The sequence below is a fragment of the Rhinolophus sinicus genome, linkage group LG01 (assembly GCF_036562045.2).
Source record: "Rhinolophus sinicus isolate RSC01 linkage group LG01, ASM3656204v1, whole genome shotgun sequence".
Taxonomy (NCBI): domain Eukaryota; kingdom Metazoa; phylum Chordata; class Mammalia; order Chiroptera; family Rhinolophidae; genus Rhinolophus; species Rhinolophus sinicus.
This window is the reverse complement of record NC_133751.1, coordinates 130,497,360-130,517,883: the sequence shown is the minus strand read 5'-3', so window position 1 is coordinate 130,517,883 and position 20,524 is coordinate 130,497,360. Positions and strand designations below refer to the sequence as shown.

The following is a 20,524-nucleotide window of genomic DNA, read 5'->3' as shown; positions in this document are numbered from 1 at the left end:
TATTGTAATCCTCCTTCAAGAACCCTGACAAGTAATCAATTATTATTATTTTTTTCTATTTATATGAAGGAATATATTTTTAAATTTGTATTAAATTTATTGGGGTGACACCGGTTAGCAAAATTATATAGGTTTCAAGCATACAATTCTATAATAATACATCCTATATATATATTGCATTGGGTGTTCACCATGCAAAGTCAATTCTCCTTCCATCACCATATATTTGACCCTCTTTACCCTCATCTACCTCCCTCCCCACTTACACTGTGATAACCACTAAACTGTTGTCTGTGTCTGTGAGTTTTCGCTTGTTTGCTTGTCTTGTTCGTTTGTTGTTTGCAGTTTTAGGTCTCACAAATGAGTGAAATCATAAGGTTCTCGACTTTTTCTGTATGACTTATTTCACTTAGCATGATAATCTCAAGACCATCCAATCAATCAACAATATCCTCTATGTAATAACTACTGTAAAAAATCACTTTCAGAAATCAGAGTTAAAATAAGCCTTTCTCCTATAAAATTGTTTAGCTTCCTATTTTTCAATGTTGTACATAGCAGCTACTCTTTAAATATTTGTTAAGTGACTGAATAAAAGAACTGTACAACTGATCACTGCTGTTTGAAGAAATACCCCTGTCAACTCAGAGAAAAAATTGGGATAATCATTAAAATTATGTTAGTCTTCATTGCCATTATAATTTTATTTAAGCTTCCTTTGATCTTGAATTTTTACTTATATGTATATTTTCCTAAATATTTGTATGCAATTTTTGTTTAAATTTGCCTAATATATTTTGTAGAAAGGAAGTAATTTGAAATATATAGTGAGGATGAATAAAAATATAGTTTTGGTAATTTGTGATAATGGAGTTGCAGGGACTGTGAAACATAAAATTATGCATAAAATAATTTATCTTGAATTTAGGATTCAATATTTGGGTTTTTATTACACGTTTATTATCTTTTTTTTTTGTTTTTGTTTTGTTTTTGGGTTTTTTTTTTTTTTTTGGTTGGTTTGTTCTGTTTTTTGGCTAATGAAATTAACTTGTAATTCCCAGAATTCAGAAAAGAATGGCCCCCAAACAAGAAGATAAAATACTTTTTGTGATTCATTCTTAAATAACTATAACAAATTTTGAGTGCTTATTATACCCCAGTGATCAGTCTAAATTATGTTTGTCTATTATTTCATTTATAAGGTAAAAAATATTATTTTCATTTTCAGATGAGAAAAGTTAAGCCCAAAAATGTTAAGAAGATTTCCCGAGATCACAAAGCTAGAAAGAGCTGAAATTAAAATTCAAAATCAGGCAGTCTAACACCAGAGTCTACAATCATAATCCTACGGTTTTATGCTGCTTCAAATAAGATACTCTTATTCATTCAAGAATTATTTGTTGGTGACCTACTATGTTCCAGGGGTGAAAACAGACTCTAGCGACGTACCAGTGAACAGTAATCCACAAATTAAAGATTAAGAAGTTACTATAACTTATAACTTCAGTATCTCTCTTGATCTATTGATTGCTATGTCTATCCGAGTTCAGGCTAAAAACAACAAACAATAAAATAATATCGATTAGATGTTTTTATGAGATTTTCAGGTTTTAGCTATTTGTTTGGTCACAGAACAGACATGAGCACCTACCACATACAAGTTTGAAATATTTAGTTAGTCAAAGTGTTTCACAAATAAAACTTTTCTTTTTTGGTAGAATGATAAATATCAGATTGCATTTTCTTCCTGTGAGCCAGCTTTGTTAATCTTATATAAGTGCACTTGCTTTGATTGCTTTCTTTTTTCCCCTTATTTAATATATTTTTCAGCAATATTTTCCCAATTTTACATGATAAGCTGCCAGAGGACAGAGTTCCTTAATGTGAGACAAGCCCAGTTCATGTTCCAAGTGAGTATTTGGGTAATAAGATTGAATGTGACCTGTGTAAACTGGCAAAGATTGAAAATGAAAGCTTTTCTTTTCAGACTGATAGCAACTGAGTAGTAATGGAGATTTAACAGTTATCATAAAAGCATCTGACTCAGAGCCACAGGGACAACTGTGAAACATCAGCTACCTGAGATAAATCTTCAAAATAAATAATTACTTGTTTTAAAAGGAACTGAATGAAGGGAGGGCTTGTTTCTCTCCCTGTCTAATACTCACATCAATTGAAAACAATGAATAAGCAATAGGAGTACTAACAGTAATATTCAAAAGGCTTAGCAAAACTAGCTACATGTCCATGTTGGTCATTGAGACACTATATATGGATTTTTTTTTTCCTTTCAAGGTGTTTGTACAGAAATTGCACTCACTAAATTTCGTATTTTCAGCTGTTGATAATATATTGGATCTGATGTTGGCAAGGCAGGAATGAGGTTAAGAGTAGGTCTTCCCACATCAATTTGAATAAGCTCAGTGGCTGTCTTGGTATATTAATCAATAATCCTAATGATGTCCATAGGCTAGTGGATTGCATTCCACCTTATCTGGTGTTACATTTAGTAAAGACATCAAGTGTTGTGCTGATTGAGATAGAAACAGACACATTGATCAAAATCATATGTGTTTTCTATGACTTCCTTGCATAAAATAAACTCTTAATTATCCATTATAGAAACCTTCATTATAATAATCTAAAGATAATATTAGGGCCCATTGTGGTCTAACGATTTGTGCATGCTTTCTGCTGTGTCACATATAAATGCACAGCTTTCTGCTGTGTCACATATAAATGCACACCAGACAGTTGCTGCCACAGCTCTCAATGGATCTCTCACAACTTTTGTCCCTAGAAGCTGCCAACTCCCTCTAAAAACAACAACAACAACAACAACAACATGAAAAACTCTGGGATACTCATCCATTTTGGAAAAAGTCCATAATTGACAGTCAAGTTGAAGAAATGCCATTCAATTCCCTCTCCTTCACATTCTTTTGTATTAATTACACTACCTGCATATTAAATAAAGATTTTCTCCGTATGAGAGCAATTATAGAACTTGCTAAAAACACGCAAGTGGCTTGTAAAAGCAATGCACACATTAAACTCAACTTCCTAAAAAGACTTCTGGAAAGATCTTCTGAAAACATCAGGGGATAACAAGTAATGTAAATGCATGGGACCTTTGACAATAACACTGCTAGAGAATGGTGCCCAATAGAAGGCAGAGCAATGTCAGAGAGAACATTAGTTACCAACGTCAGAAATCAACTTCACTGTGACTATGATGAAATTACAGTTTCAGTTTCCATAACAGAATATTTGCAGAAGACCTTAGGGTATTGAGGGAATAAAAAGTAAAGCAGAGTAATTAACAAGTCTGCTTACCTGATGAGAAATTTTGTATTACTGTTGAAACATTAAATTCATAACGCGTATCTACATATTTCATATCTACATATCTAAAATATATTTTAGCAAGAGGCAGAATTGAACACTTTATTCATTCCTTTATTCTACAAATATTGCCAACCATGTGATCATTTTATTTTATAGCTTGGGAACACATCAATTGTTTACAATAAAAGTAATTTGAATTAGACAGATCTGGGCTCCTGTCTGGCCTCTGCCACTTGCTAACAGTAGATCTTGGGCACATGTAGAAAACTGAATCACTGGCCTCAATACTTCATATGTCTCTTATACCCTGTGCCAAGTTATATTTTCTTCCATTAGAGGTAGGATATATTTCTCTGTTACGCTACTGCCAGGCTATGACGTATGTCTTGCATTTGACAATGAGATATTAGCAGCTATGACATAAGCAGAGGTTTGCATGTGCTTGTATGGTTGGGCTTGCCCACTTATCCTTCTGTCTTTGTCATAAGAAGAACATGTTTCTGCTAGCCCCCGGCCAAAGTCAGACATTATGGAACAGAACTGCATTCATCCTGAAACTTGGTTAAGCATAGTGTAGACCAATAGACTCCCAGGTAGTCACCGGGTGATTGGCAGATGCATGGAGAAAATAAATAATTGTTTCAAACCACTGAAAATTTGAAGTTGTTTATTATGTAGCAGTGGTAACTGATATAGTATATAACTCAATCATTCTTCCACTCAGTTTCCACGTCTGCAAAATGATATAATAAATGTATGTCATAAATAGGATTGCTATGAAAACTGTTGATATTATAAACAACTCACTATAAACATTAAAAAATCAATTTAATTTCTATATATTAACAATGAATACATGGACAGCGAAATTAAAAACTAAATACCTTTTACAATTACTCAAAATATGAAAACACTTATGTGTAAACTTACCAAATATGTATAGGACTTGTATGCTGAAAACTACACAATATTGATGACAGAAATCAAAGATCTCAATAAACAGACATATTATATGCATAGATAGGAAGACTAAATATAGTAACAAAGTCAATTTTCCCCAAATTGATATAAAAAATTCCTATTAAATTCTCAGAAAGATCTTTTTGTAGATATAGACAAAATTATTCTAAAATATATGCAAATGTAAAGAAAATAAAAGCTTAAAAAAATTGAAAAAGAATAAAATAAGAATCAGTCAACCTGATTTCAAGACATGTTAGGTAGCTACAGCAATGATACTGTGTGGCATTTGTGCAGAGATGGATATACAGATGAACTGAACACAACAGAGAAACTAGAAATAGTCCAATACAAATATGCCCAACATAAATATGACAATAGTGGAAAAGCATTTCAATGGAGGAAAGACAGGCTTTTCAATAAACTGTGTTGGAGCAATTGGACATCTAAGGCAAAAACAAGCAAACAAACAAAAAACTTGACTTCAATCTCACACTTTGTATAAAATTTAATTCAAAATAGACCACAAACTTATTATATGATGTAAAACATTTTTTTTAAATAGGAGAATAATTTTGGTAACTAAAGCTAGGAAAATAATTCTTATAAGGAATATAAGGAATCCATATAAGGAATCCATATAAGGAATACAATCCATTTAAGGAATAATTGATAAATTGAACTTAAAATGAAAAACTGCTGTGAAAAAAAATATTCTTGTTAAGAAGATGAAAGGATAAGCTATGGAGTAGGAGAAAAATTTGCAAATTATATGTCTGTTAAAACAAAAATGAGGTATCTCCATATCATTCAGCCTATCAGTAATGGCTGAAAATAGTGGCAACTTCAGATGCTAGCAAGGATGCAGAGAAACTGGATCACTTGCATACCTGCTGGAAATGTAAATGACACAGCCACTGGAAAATAGTTTGGAAATAAAAAATAACAACAGAACCTAAATGTGCACTTAACGTGACCCAGCAATTGAACTCTTAAACACTTATTACAGAGAAATGCAGACTGTGCTCGCGTAAAAATCTGTACACAAAAGTTTATAGCAACTTCATTCATAATAGACAAAAACCGGAAAAAACCCAGATAATTTTTTTAACAAGTGAATGGGTAAGCAAATGGTGGTACATCTACACCACTAACTACTACTCAGCAATAAAAACAACTATTGATGCAGGCAACAATTTGGTTGAATCTCCGGATAACTAGGAGGAGGGAAAAAGGCCAATCCCAAAAGGTCACATACTGTATGATTCAATTTACATAAGATTCTTGCAACAACAAGATTACATAAATGGAGATTTGATTAGTGGATAGGAATCAGGGTGCTCAGGGAAGGAAGTTTGAATGGTGATAAAAAGTGCAACATGAGGGATCTTTGCGGCGATGGCAACATTTTGTACCTTAACTGTATCAGTGACAATATTCTGTTGTCATAATGTAAGACAGTTTTGTAAGATGTTACCATTAGGGGAAACGGAGGAACGTGTACCTGGGATCCCTCTGCATTCTTTCTTTTTTTCCCCCCTCAACATGATTATATTTATTATTTTAATCACTACATAAGAAATGAAAATAAACTGTGAGAAGCTGCAAATGCATGCCATTTCATGAAGATTATGGAACAATGGAGTCATCAATTGTAAAAGGCTAAAAGTGGCTTATCTTTTGGGGATGCAAGGACTACGAGCACAAAGGTCATCAGTGGTGGGATTGTAGACAGCATCTGTCAGCTGGAATTTACTCACTGATGGAAAGTTTGAAAATGAAGGTGAGAGAGCACTGGCTACCCCCGACCTCTTAGCCAGAGAATATGAGTGGGAAGACATCAGAAGATGCCTAAAATCTCAACAAACATGTAGGTTTACAAAAAATCCAAGACACTCAGGCAATGTTGAAATTTGATACTTGGGAGAAGATTTTCATTTTATGATGTTCGAACACACTGCTTCTCTTGTTGGATAGTTTCCTTGGAGAGGACAGTACTTTTTTCTTCAGTATTAGTTTTCTTCAGTTTTGACCTGTTAAACTTCTCCACTTTGGACAAGTCTGGCTTATGCCTCATTTTGACTAAAAGAAAGCCTGAAGGATGGAAGACTGTGAAAGCCAGCTGACCTGAGGCTGCTCCACACACTGGCCTAGATTTGCATTATTTCTTATAACTGCACGTGAGTCTACAACGATCTTAAAACAAAAAGTTTAATGAAAAATCTTTATTTAAAACTTGAGAATAAATGGTACCTTTAAAGTTTTTTAAAAACCCTAGTAAATGTCACATAACTATTTTTCCCCCTCTATTTTATTCTTTCCATTTTAGATGGTCTGGCCAGGTGCTGAAAAAAAAAAAAATTTTTTTTTTCTTTCTATTTTAGCCGAACAGGGATGCGTCGGTTCATTAGGCAGCCAGTAGACTAGTGAACCCACTAAGCCAAAATGAGCATGAGATGCCAGCTGTAAATCCAGTGTTCCAAGGCTCTGAAGTGCCCCCCACATATCTTGAACTCACTCATTATAGGTCCATTGTTGCTTTGGGCTCACATCCGATCCTAAGGGACACAGGTATACGTCGGTTGAGTGTTACATCAAGGTCACTAACATTTAGGATTTGCTGAAGAAAACGTTGTCATATAAGACAAATTAGTGATTTTCTTTTCCGACTCCTGAAGTAATTGGAATTTGGATATAGAAAAAGAAAAACTTTTTTTGTGTGTGAAGCATATTAAAGGATAGGAATCTCTGCTTGGCATATAGTAAGCACTCAACAGTTGCTAGGTTTCTTTCCCCTTAACGAATGGGGTATCTTTTGGAAGTCCTTAAAAAAGGAACACATATCTCTAGAGGACTGAAATGATTTAATATATCAGATTCATCATCAAAGTGAATTAATAATACCCCTCTTAACATTCTCAGATTAAAATAAAATTAACAACTTCATTTTAGACTCACACTTTTCCATCACCCTTGAAGGAGTCTTGAGCCAGGAACTTACATAATTTACAACATAGTTACAAGGATGTCCACAGTCCTTTTCTTCCTCCTTCTTTCAAATGTGTGCATGTGTTATATATATATATATATATATATATATATATATATATATATATTCCCCTTTAGGATAAGAATTTGAGAATTCCAAGGTTTTTGTTTACCATGATATAATCTGATTGGTTTTTGACTGATATTGAAAAGTACAAAATAAAGGTACTCTAAATCCCTAGCATGAGAAGCTAGAGTCCAAAAGTTAGTTCTTGTGGGGTCCATATGATGGATCAGTTTTTTCTAATTTTTCTAGATGTGAGAACTCAAGCAATCCATTTACTTCTATGGGTTTCAGTTTGCTATAGTGTAAAAATAGATTCTGGTGAATATGCCAAATATGATTTATTCACCATTTCTCTGTCTGTTTTTCAGATCTGTCTCTCCTAACTACTGCTCTGTTGGGTTCCAATTAATTCCGCGCGGGTATGCCAGACAGTGCCTTGCCTCATACCCGTGATGCTAACTAACCTCTCACATTCATCATGGAGCTTCCAATTGTGGATCCTGCTCAGAGACCAGACTTGTGTAATGTGGAAGAGGCAGGGGGTAAATAACCCTGAGGAAAGTTTTGACCAATGGGAAATGGAATATTGTGGATAAATTATTCCTTCTTTCTCTCTCAATGGACAGATAGTTTTGAAACATAGTTCAGATCATTCCATGAAAAACTGTCACAATGGATTGAGGGATCAGTTGTATTTTGTGGTGTTCAGCTTGATAGTGAAGCTCATATTGTCTTTTCCTTTGGTCCTAATTCATTTCCTTTTCTCTCACTTCCTGGGACTGCATTTTCTAATAAAGTGGTAAAACATATATAAGCTTTGACTTAGGGTCCGCTTTCTGAGGAACCAAGGTTAACACAGTTGTAAAAGGAGTAGTGATAAAAAGCCTCCAGATGAGACTTTGGAGAAAGTCTACTCACAAGCAAGATGGCAAAAATAGCCATCGCTGATGGTATCACAATCACTAAGATTAATCAGGATAACGTACATATGGAAGGTGCGGCATGGGGATGCACCGTGGATGAGGCATGTGAATTTTATGGGAGCAATGAGAAGTGTAAGGATTTTAGAGTATTTTGTTGTTGTTGTTGTTTATTTGTTTATTTGTTTTAACTTTTGTTTTTTTTTGACTGACAAACAAACACACAAACAAAAAATGAAACCTCTAGAAGTCATCTACCAACTAAAGGCAAACTATGGAAGACATAGGTCTTTCATAGCAACCCAGAAAATACACCTGTTATCCTTAAAATCCTAATATGCCACACTTATTGCCTTTAGACTGGCATTTAAAGTCAGGTCTCAGCAAAGCCCAATTAGATAAGTACAATTCTTGTTAACAAAAGAAATCACTCACATACTGAAGGAATCATGGACACGGCCTTTGTGTATGCCAGAGATCAGAAGCAAATGTAGGAGGGGATCTTGGGGATTAGGAAATAGTGCTAGACTGTATATGGGCTGTGGAATAATTTATTTACATGAGTCACTTACACATGACTTTGGCTTCAAAGTCCTGGCAAAGACATACTCCTTTTTTTCCCAATGGCTTCTTGAAGCACAATTATGAAGATGGCCAAAAGTGATAAAAGACTTCCTAAAGTAATGTTGATAAAGTAGTCAGTAGACTCAGGGAATTGGCAAGGTTATGATGAACTTACTGTATTAGACTTGAGAGCCTACCACCTGGCTGTAGGGGTACTCTCATCACTAAGATATTAGGGGATATTTTAGCATCTTTGAAAATCTTGAGAGTGTCTGTCCTTTGTAGCACAACAATGTGAGATGCCCTGGAACTGGACTCCCTAGTAATAATGGGGTAATAGATTCTGGAATGCTGGACATCTGATGGCTGTATTTAACTGTCACCTCACTGTTAGGAAAACATAATTACCATAATGGACAGCAAAGCTGAGTGGCAGTGAAAGCTCCTTGACCAACAGGGTTCTGTCGCAATGAATATTAGATCATAACATTTCTAAGAGTGAGAAAAATGGACAGTCAACCTGAATGTTGCTTGAATAATAATAATAATAATAATAGTAATAGTAATAATAATAAATATAAATAATAATAATAAATGATCTTTAAAAAATCAAATGCTGATAAGCAGAAGGCTGGTGTCAGCTGCCAGATGGAAACTAAAATATTTAATCCAGATTGTGATCTATTCAGATTCTAGATCCAAGTTTTCCACAGAGCCACTGATCTAAGGTATTCTAGGGTATTCCCTCTAGTACAAAGAACAAGTTTTCTCTTACACCATCTACCACTGAGAAAAAAAGCCTCCTTCCTGCGTCCTTTTAGATTTTCAGAGGTAGCATATACCACTCTTGGGAATACAGATCTTATCCATTTATAGAATGGCATGGGAGATTTCCATGGATTTGAGTAGGGCTTGGAGACAGTGAGCACTCTGCAGCAATTTCAGGCCATATTATCAGCTCTTGCGACACTCAGGACAGGTATTGCAGCCAAGTTAACGTGGCTAGAGGTGGTCTCTGTCAAGTCTTAGTAGGAGAGTCAAGGTGATGACCCCTATGGTTCTAAAGCAAGGCTATGGATTCTGGCTCAAGAAACCACTCTGTTTAAAGACAGCTCTTAATACGCAATTGGGACCTAGGTGAAGCTGATCAAGTGACTTGGGACATCAAGTGATAGTAGAAGTTGGGCTGCCCATGTTCAGCTGGGCATCATCAGTTCCATTGTGTCATAAAACAAGATAGTGTCTTAGTTGGGCTGTTAAAATAGTACCATAGACTGGGGTGGTTCCTATGGAGACTCCAGGAGCTGAAGTCCACAGGGGATGTAGATGGAAGGTAGGCCCTATGCGTGATGTATGTGGCAGCCACTGATGTGCCTCCAAGTGCTTCTTTACCCTTAGGAACATGGAGCTGCTCGGCAAGGAATCTCAGAAGCTCATTGTTTAGCACACACTCTCCTGGAAGACTCAGAAGTACAACTTCTTGACTCTGAGGCCTCCATTGCTGGCCTCATCTGATCCTTTTCCCATCAATTTCTCAGAGGATGGGCCCACATCGAAAGACGTCCTCACCCAGCGGGCCATAGCCAATGGTCAGTTCTGGAAGGACCTCAGTGAGGCTCCATCTGGCCAGGCTTGAAAAAGATTTATGCTGCCCCTCCTCCTACTCAATCAAAGTAGCCTCCTTTGTGTGTGTGTATTTAGGTGCCAGGGGAGGGACATGAGCTCAAACCTTGGTTCACCCACAGCTGACACTAACTCCTTCATTTGTCAGCACTTAAACAGCACACCTTTCTTTCTCACTATTCTGGAGGCTGGGATGTACAAGATCAAGGTGCCAGCAGATTTAGTTCCTGCTGAGAGCCCATCTCAGCCTGTAGATGGCTACCTTCTTCCTGTGTGCTCACACGACCTTTCCTCAGTGTGTGTCCTTGGAGAGAGAGCAGCTCTTCCATCTCTCCCTTTTGTTATAAGGGCAACCCATCATAAAGGAACCACCTCATGACCTCATCTAAACTTAATTACCACCTAAAGGCCCCACCTTCAACTACCATCACATTGCGAGTTAGGGTGTCAAGATATAAATTTGGAGGAGACACAAACATGCCATCCATCACAGTCAGGCACAGCCACAGACTCCGTAGCATGAAGAAAATGGTGTATTTGGGACTGGGGCCATGCAGTTTCAAAAAACAGAAATAAGTTACATCAAGTGGTTTAGAATCCCATGTTGCCTACTACTGTTACATCATTGCCTCTCTTCAATTTATTGTTACAAATTTATTGGGGATTAACAAAAAACAACTTGTGAAGGAGGAAAGAACTCATCTGGGCCAATGATGCTGGAACAGCCCCAAATAAACTGCAAGCACATTCGAGTTCTACAGATGAGTGACCATAAAGGAGCGTGGCAAAGAGAAATTCTCCCAGTGAACAGAGCCATGAATACATTTAGTCATCTGCTTTATCTAGAGAGAAAAGTGGTCTGAATTACATACACATATGAGCTCTTGGACTATAGCAAATAGTTTGTCTGGTTACTCAGGGGCCTGGAAGCAATAAGATTCAGAGACCAGATACAAGGTGGCCTGGAAAAGAGGTATGAAGATTGACCCATGGTAGTGAACACAAAGTGAATAAATTTTTGTATCTCAAGGAAATGCCTTCAAGAGAATGCGTAGGGTAGAGGAGTCTCCTAACAAGAAAATAGGGTGATTCATCTTGTGAAAGTCAAGAAGTTCTTCTTGGCCATGTCAGTGGTAATGCAATGTTCCCATGAATAGAGTGACCACTGTGGTATGATTGGATGCTATACACAGTCCCAATAACATGGTCTTCCTCTCACCAAGATTGAAGGTTGGAAATACCCAAACTTTCAGCAGCAGCATCCAAGATTTTTTTTTTTTTTTTATTAAATTTATTGGGGTGACAATTGTTAGTAAAATTACATAGATTTCAGGTGTACAATTCTGTATTACATCATCTATAAATCCCATTGTGTGTTCATCACCCAGAGTCAGTTCTCCTTCCATCACCATATATTCGATCCCCCTTACCCTCATCTCCCACCCCCCACCCCCCGCCCCCCTTACCCTCTGGCACAATAAACTGCATAGAAGAAAACATAGGTACTAAACTTATGGACCTTGGGTTCAAAGAGCATTTTATGAACTTGACTCCAAAGGCAATGGAAGTAAAAGCTAAAATAAACGAATGGGACTATATGAAACTTAAAAGCTTCTGCACAGCAAAAGCATCCAAGATTAACACTGAACTCTCCTGTGACCATTCCCCAAAGAGTCTAGCCCCCAACTTGGTATTAGGTTGAATACATTGAACACCTACAACTTTAAAAAAAAACACAAGGTTGCAGTTATTTTCCATATGCAAACTGACATCTACTCTGATTATGATATATATATATATATATATATATATATATATATATATGCATAATTTTTGTTCTATGCCAGGAGTACTGGCACAAGAACAAACTTCAGAGGACTTACAGAATGTTGATCTATATGCGTGGTATTGTATGTAAATTGCCTGAGAGGAATAGACCCATTTTGTAACAAAGGATGTGTGACAGAAGGTATGTACCAAAGGATTCAGTGGCCTTGCCATGTGGGTCCCACTCCACCATAACCCATAAAAACATGTCATGTTCAAAATGAGGAATGGTCAGGTGCACCTGAAACTAATAAAAACAAAACAAATAAAAAACATGGAATGGCCTGTTCAAGTCTCAGTTACGGCATTATTCCAGGGACAACAGCCTGAAGTATCGGGGTGCTGTCCAAAGGATGCACTAAACATATTAATAATATTAGGTGCTGGAATAAATGGATCCAAAACTAAGTGTGGAAATAAAATTCAACCCTCTATCATTATAAGCAATAATTTAATTATGCTTTTGGACTCTGAAACCATAGGCTACGCAAGTTCAAAGTTTATTTTCTGTGCTAGGAAGCTATACCATCACTATGCTAGGGAGCATCTTTAAGTTGAATTTTAAGTTCTAACACCTTCCTGTCTCTTTGGGTTCTTCATTCAAGTAGAGCAACAAAGAAAAGAGTAAGGGAACTGGCAGGGTAATTGGCCGGGACTGCTACACAAACCTAGGGTTGTTGCTACACAATGGGGCAGGAAGGACTTAAAGTTAAACCCAGGATATTCATCAGGCATCACTTAGTCCTCAGCAACCATCGCCCAATAAGGACCAAGCAATTAAGGACTCAGACCCCTCGCAGAGTAACACTGGATCATCACTCTGGGACCAGCTGTAGTGCTGACTGAGGGGAAGAAAACCTAGACTGATTCTTGTGGCACATTAAAAATATTATGCCTTGTGATCAGTTATAATGTAGTGGACTACAGGGTGTTTCACTAACCTCTTGTCTTCAGTCTGTTTAGATTTATGTTAAAAGAACGCTAGCTGATTGTACTTGGATCTCCCTTTTCAGGGAAGAAATTAGGACATCTTATTCTCACATATCGGAAGTCTTATGGTGAATGGAAGCATGGAAGATGTATATAAAAAAGACATAAACATATCCAACTGGTACATAAAAGAGTCTGTACAGAAACGATGTTGGACCTCGTCAGACTCTCACCCAGTTTCTGCTCTGTTGGTTACCAAGCTCTCTATGGGCTCTGAGTCTTGTAGGACCACCGATTAGGTTCTTACCTAATCGGCCATAATATAAGTCCAAGAACCTCCATTCATCATTCATACGTGGAAATACAAGGAGTTATCATCATTTGTGGTGAATCATTTAGAGTAACATGGAATAGACAAAATCCTGAGGATAAATTTATTGTTACTACCTCCAGGCAGAGGTTTTAATCACTTCTTAGAGAATGACCTTAGAGAACTGAGCAGTCAGTTGTGTAATGCCTTCTGGTATCAGCTTTCCCCTCATCCCTGCCTCAATTCCCCTGCCTTTCACTCTTACTTCTTAGGAAAATACTCCCTAAAACGTGCTCAAAAGCTCTACTTTCTGGGATACCAAGGCCAAGACAGCGGTCTTCAGATTTTTTGCTCCATACATCCTAAAAACCTTAAAAATGTTATTCATTGAGTATTTTAAATCGAAATCTAAATATTTTCATCATAAGCATAATAGCTGAAAATATGTACTTCTGGTATATTGCCCAACGAATTTTGCTTAACATAAACAAAATAACTTTATTGCTTAGAGTCATTTGTTCATTATCCTATTATATTTACTTATTTTATAGAATGATAATAATGTTTTTGTGCGCATGTATGTTCACACACATGCATATTGAAATTTTAAATTTTGTTTCATTTCCTGTGACCAATGGGTCTGAGTGGAATTTTTTTCTAATTTATCATTTCATTTGTTTATAATTAATCAAAATAATATAATTAAATTATAATAAATCATGAGAAATAAAAATAAAATTTGATTAGAAATGCATATTCTAATAAGATAAATTATAATCATGAATTTACTATTCATTTAAACTAAGATAAATATGTTAGTTTAGTTTACTATTCATTTAAACTAAGATAAATATGTTGCTAAAATTTAATTGTCAGTAGAGCTAGCATTCTTAACAGGAGCTTTAAAAATATTAAACATTGTAAATAATGAAATAAAATGAATAATGAAATAAAATGAATAATGAAATAAAATATAAATAAATAAAAAACTTTCCTAATTGGAATAAAGATTTAATAAAACAAGTTTTAATTATTTTAATTTAAAAAACACAACATATCTGAGAAAAAAAAATCAAAGGAAAGTTTTCTCCACGGGTTTTTGTTCATTATATCTTGAAATGTTGGTGGAACTAGAAAATATTCCAGTAATATTTAAAAGATTCTGTGTCGCTGACCCATTCAGTTCTTCAAGGGTGTTTTTCTTTCCAATTATTGACCCTTCCTAATGATTATTGTTAAGGATAGTTGAAAATGATTGCTATATTTATATGTGCTATGTGAAAAAAAAAAAAATGGACCTTATTTCCTACCAATATTTCTTTGCTTTGTTTTCACAAGGCTGTTCCTCAAAAGCAGTTCATTCTTTAACAAAAGTCAAGAGATGGAATTGGCAAAGTTCTTGAAGGAAATTATTATTTTCACCTTGTATTAAGATGGAAATTATAATTGTATTATTCTATTGCTGCTGTAACAAAACTATAAACTTAGTGACTTTAAACAATACTCATTTATTATTTCACAGTTTCTGTAAGTCAGGCATCCATCAAACTCTGCTGTGTCTCTTCTTGGATCCTCACGAGGCCAAAGTCAAGGTTTCAGCAGAGTTAAGTTATTTTCTGGAGACTCTAGGGGAGAATCCATTTCCTTCCTCCCTCAGGTTGTTAGCAGAATTTGTTTTCATGCAGTTGTAGGACTGAGGTCGTGTATCTTTGATGGCTGTCAGCTCATGGTTGTTCTCAGCTTCTAGGGGCCTCTTACTTGTATTAGGTTGGTGCAAAAGTCTTTGCGGTTTAAAAAGTTAAAAATAATTGCAAAAACCGCAATACCTTGGACCAACCTAATAGAGTCTCTGCCTTGTGGCTTGAGTTCATCTCAGAACCAGTGACAGAAGGTTGATTCTTCCACTCTTCAAAATTCTTGTATTGCTTCTTCAGTCATCGCATCTCTCTGACTGACTCTTCTACTTTTTTTTTTTTTTAATTAAAGTTTATTGGGGTGACAATTGTTAGTCAAGTTACATAGATTTCAGGTGTACAATTCCGTATTACAGCATCTATAAATCCCATTGTGTGTTCACCACTTTTAGGACCCCTTGAGACTACATTGGGCCGCCTGGATAATCCAGGATAATCTTTGTATTTGGAGGTTCTTCACCATAAATCATTTCCAAAGTCCGTTTTGCCATGTAATATACACATGGTTAACCTCAGGGGACAATGATTATGGGGGCTAAAATTCTATTTAACCACATATACCCACATCATTCCATCATCCAAATTCTAGTCCCTTGTTTCATTCTTAAAAGAAATATACACTCTAAAACAGGAAAACAGAAGTTCTATGAGATTATACAATCCTGATTCCTCTTGAAAAGAGGATTCTCCTCTGTTTAGTGCCCTGGAGATTTTATGCACTAAAGCAATGTACCATTAACAATCAGTGCATAATATCTTTCTTTTGGAAAAGAAAAAAAGGTTATAAAAAATAACCAAACAATTTACCAGATAAATATGAGTTGAATATACCTATTATTGAGGATTACGAAATTAAATTTCTTAAAACCGTGACCTGGAAAATCTTTTACTACCTTCCAGTATTTGACCACTCACCACGCACTGTCTCCCCCTCCCCCGCCCGCAACACACACACACACACACACACACACACACACACACAGACACACACACACACACAAAAACAAACAAACAAACAAACAAACCAAAAAAAACTGTGAATGATGATATCTTTAGGAATAATCCCACTTCTAAGCACTCTAGAATATTGCAAACATGTCTCTGAATGTATGACACATTATTATTTTTAAGGCAGTTATTCAAAGCAAGGGGAAATAATGCGTCAAGCCAAATATTTCGAAGTGGGTAGATCTAAAGCCCTCATTAAATGGGGATCTTGTAACTATAAACCATTCTTGAAAAGGCTATCAGATAAAAACCATTGGTTGAATTCTCTCGTTAGATAATACAATAACTAGTGTGCTGAAAGTTTTATCACTGAACAGATAGTTAAATTGAGCTAATGAGAGTTGAATTGGATTAAATTAATCTACTGGTGAGTTTCATATTTGATCTTACAACTTCACATTGTATTACATGAAGGACAAACCTATTTAAGCTTTCAAGATATAGAATATTTTTCCAGACAATTAAATTAACTAAAAGAATTAGCTCTGGAGGCACTGTGTATTACTGTTCTCTCTAACCTAACCACAAGATCAAGCAAATAGAAAATTCATATCAAGTATCATAGGGTTAGAAAGATATTTAGTTATTGAGTTCATTATAGAACAAGGATGTGGCATTCACTATTTTCCAAAAGCATAATGGTTAAATGGTTTGTTTATTTATGATTAGGCTACATACAGCCAGCACTGGCTGTTCTTCTTGAAACATAATTGGCCTCCTTTCTTCAATTGCTTGTTCAGTGGAGGAGGCTATGGCATCTAGACCTCTGCTGGCCAATAACGGAGTCACTAGACACAGTGCTATTGAGGACTTGAATTATAGTGACTGAACTGAAATGTGCTATACATTTAAAATGTACACTGGATTAAAATAACTTAGCTCAAATAAAAGAAATAAAAAACATTTCAATCAAAATGTTTTTACATTGATTATATATTCGATCATAATTCTACCAAATTTGGGTAAATAAGATATATGATTGAAATTAATTTCATCAATTTCTTTACATATCTTCACGTGGCTACTAGAACATTTAAAATTACTTATGTGGCTTATATTATATTTCTATTGCATAGTGCTCGTCTAGACCATATGAAGTCTCAAACAGTCTTTCAGTCATGCTACCTATGTGCCTGACAGGCTTGTTTTATGATAAATGCTCCATCTTACAAGTCTTTCTTCCCTCCATCTACTGTCTAACAGAAGCACAGGCACACTAGTCCGTTGCGCCCTTGTGCCCCAAGGCTAGTAGCTCAGAAAAGATTGCTGGTCTCTCATTACCTTCCTATTCCCCAAGACCCACTTAGAGAACCAGGTGCTCAATTATCATTGGTACGAAATTTTCCTAGGGAGATAAATAATGTTTAGTGATACTAAGAACCAAAGCATTTCTGTGATCAGATATTCCTGACTCTTACAAGGTTTTTGATCTTCATGTTTAATCACAGTACTTGCTCTTCATAAAAAAACTGACACTTGTTCCCCTTTCTTTATTTCTCAAGGCAAGATAACTATAAGAACAACATTTCTTTTTTTTTCTTTCTGTAGGAGGACAAGTTAGATGTGATTTTTTTTTTTTAATGAGTATAGAACTGCCTATACTTTCAGCACTAAGTAGAGCTGAGTTTTATCTTTGATCAACATCTACAGCTTCTGAATAAATGCTTCTGGACAGGAGGTCAGCCGAGCCTCGGTTCTAGCCAAAAACATGGGAGGAAGCAGCTATGCAGATGTTTATAAAGGCTAGGCTGTTTGCTGCTATTCTATACAGGGTATGCTATATATACCTGTGACTACTGGGCTACTGAGATCTGTCAAGCCAAGAAGGGACAAATCATAGGCAAACCATAGCCAGGCTTGTTTCATTAATCTGCATGGGAATCAGTCAAAATGAGTCTGTAAAGAGCAAATGAGTGGCAAGGCAATGTCAAATAGAAAGGACTCGAACCCAAGTCAAAAGATCTTCTGCATGTCATGGGGAGTATTGAAGAGCTATGATTTGTATGTGGGCACAGAAATGTTAACAGGTGTCTGTTGAATGGTATAACTTTGAGCCATACACATATACTTAAGATCAAAGCAAGGCTAGAATCAGAACCAAGTTGGAGAGCAGGAAAATACAAAGAAAATGAAGCAGAAAGATTATTTGTCAGAAAATAAGTGAACAGGTAAATAGTTAGGATTATACAAGTAAAGCGGGCAATAAGAAGGCGACCCACCATCCAGAGCAGAAAAATAAACAATCAATCAAACAAACAGACAAATACAACGAGGCCATATAGAAACAGTTGTAACAATTAAGGCTGGAATGTTTCATTGAAAATTCCAACGGAAATTTCAAGTAACTAAAAGTGAAGGTGATGATAAAGCCAATCACCAAATAAATATGAGGTGCTATTATGAAGGAAGAAACTTAATCACCAATAAATTGTTATAGAGACAGAGTGAAGTGTGGTCAAGCTGATGAGAGAGATTAAGGGAACATTTGGCTGAAGTGGCAAGTGACACTTAGAGCTATCTGAGTAGGGGACCTGGTTGGCCTGCCTTCTACAATGGTTTCTCACAATTTGGCAGTGGTTTTATATTTCACTGGATCATGAAAACATTGGAATCTGGAGGTGGCATAGAGTAGGGGGTGATATCCTGGCTTGTATTTTTTTCTCCCTTAACTCAAAATCCTGACTGATACTCATTGACACTGTTCCCTGTGGTGTCAGCTCAGGAGGAAGACCTGTCTCAAATTCTATGGTTCATGGTCTTGTTCTCCTTCTCAGTCACCAGTGAATGTCATGGAGAAAATCAACAAGTGGCAGACAGATAACGTATGGCCAACATAACACCAGAATGGATAGCAGAACCACAGGTTAAAGATGAGTTATTATTCTATCATAGACACCTAACAAAAAGGAATAAAAATAGTTTCTTTTGCAAATTTGGTACCTTCTTAAGGAATCAATCATGTCAAGGGAAAGCACAAAAACTGAGCCACCAAAGTGGCATTCTATTCCATAACCAAATGTATCATTACATGATAAATCTGGGAGAGACTTTCATGATCATCTCTTACATAGTAAAGTAATAGCTCAGAGGGCTTAAGAAAACAGGCTAAAAACTCACAATCTATTTAGCATTTCACAAACATTACTATGCATCAGATTTACTTGTAGGCCTTCTTGAAACACAGATTATTGGGCCTAACTTCAGAATTTATCATTTAGTAGTTCTGGGGTGGGGCCCAAGGATGTGTATTTCCAACACAGTGCAGATGATGTTGATGGTATTGTTCTAGGCTCCTGACTTTCAGATAATTACTAATCTAGTCAGTGGGCCAGTTAAGGCTATGATAATGGCTGTCTCAATTCATATATTTATATGTTCTAGGAGAAGTTTTCCATTTTTCCTGACCTGGGAAACAAAAATTACTTAACAGTTCAGAAAAGTTTATTTTATCCAAGGGCATTCTATTTGACAGCACTCAATACTCCGCCATGTCCAGAGGCACACTGAGAAGAGGAATGTCTGTCCTTGTCACTCAGAATGTTTGCTGCCTCTCCTCTTGGTGATATAACTCTCATCATGCGCCTTTCCTGCAATTTCAGGACTGCCATTAGGATAATGTGGATTACACTTCGGCAAGCTCCTATCTAGATGTTACATTTGAATATGTCACGAACAGGAAATGGAATCTGCTATAAGAAATGATGGGGAATGCTGCCAGAGTCTGTTGAAAATAGATATCCGCTTTAGCCAGACACAAAGAAAGATAACGCTGAATGTAGATTAAGTCTGCAATACACACAAATTCTTGATTCAGTCAGGTTCATTAGAGACAGTAAATCCACAAAGATGTGAAGCAAAACCGATTATGAACATTTATCTTCCAGTGAATTCCATGGTACCTGTGAATATTTACCCTTTGCGCTATGTTAAGGCTTCAGGCAGAGCAATCTGGAAACTATTCTCCTGAATGCTATTTGGGAATATATGCACAAAGTTTCCCAGCAGAAGATCTAAGTGGCTTTATTATTATCATCATCATTAAAAATGTATGTGCCTATTTTCATGTGCTAAGATGACAGATGACATACAAAACAAGATGCATCTATACTCCGTGCCCTTGAGGATCTCTAATACAAGGACAAAGATAAACACTGATTTACAGACAATAACTTAATAAAACAGCTTAAAATAAGATTTTTTATGACAGAATATAAGTGAAAAATAGCTATTTTTGTATAAAAATGAGCTGAAAGTATCAGTTTCTCCATTGGGCATAGTTTGCTGT

At 36.1% G+C, this 20,524-nt stretch overlaps 1 pseudogene; it reads right to left on the bottom strand.

Annotated features, from left to right (window-relative positions):
* Window positions 1-6,247: 6,247 nt before the first annotated feature.
* On the bottom strand, window positions 6,248-6,385 carry LOC109458696 (thymosin beta-15A; annotated as a pseudogene).
* Between the last annotated feature and the right edge of the window lie 14,139 nt (window positions 6,386-20,524).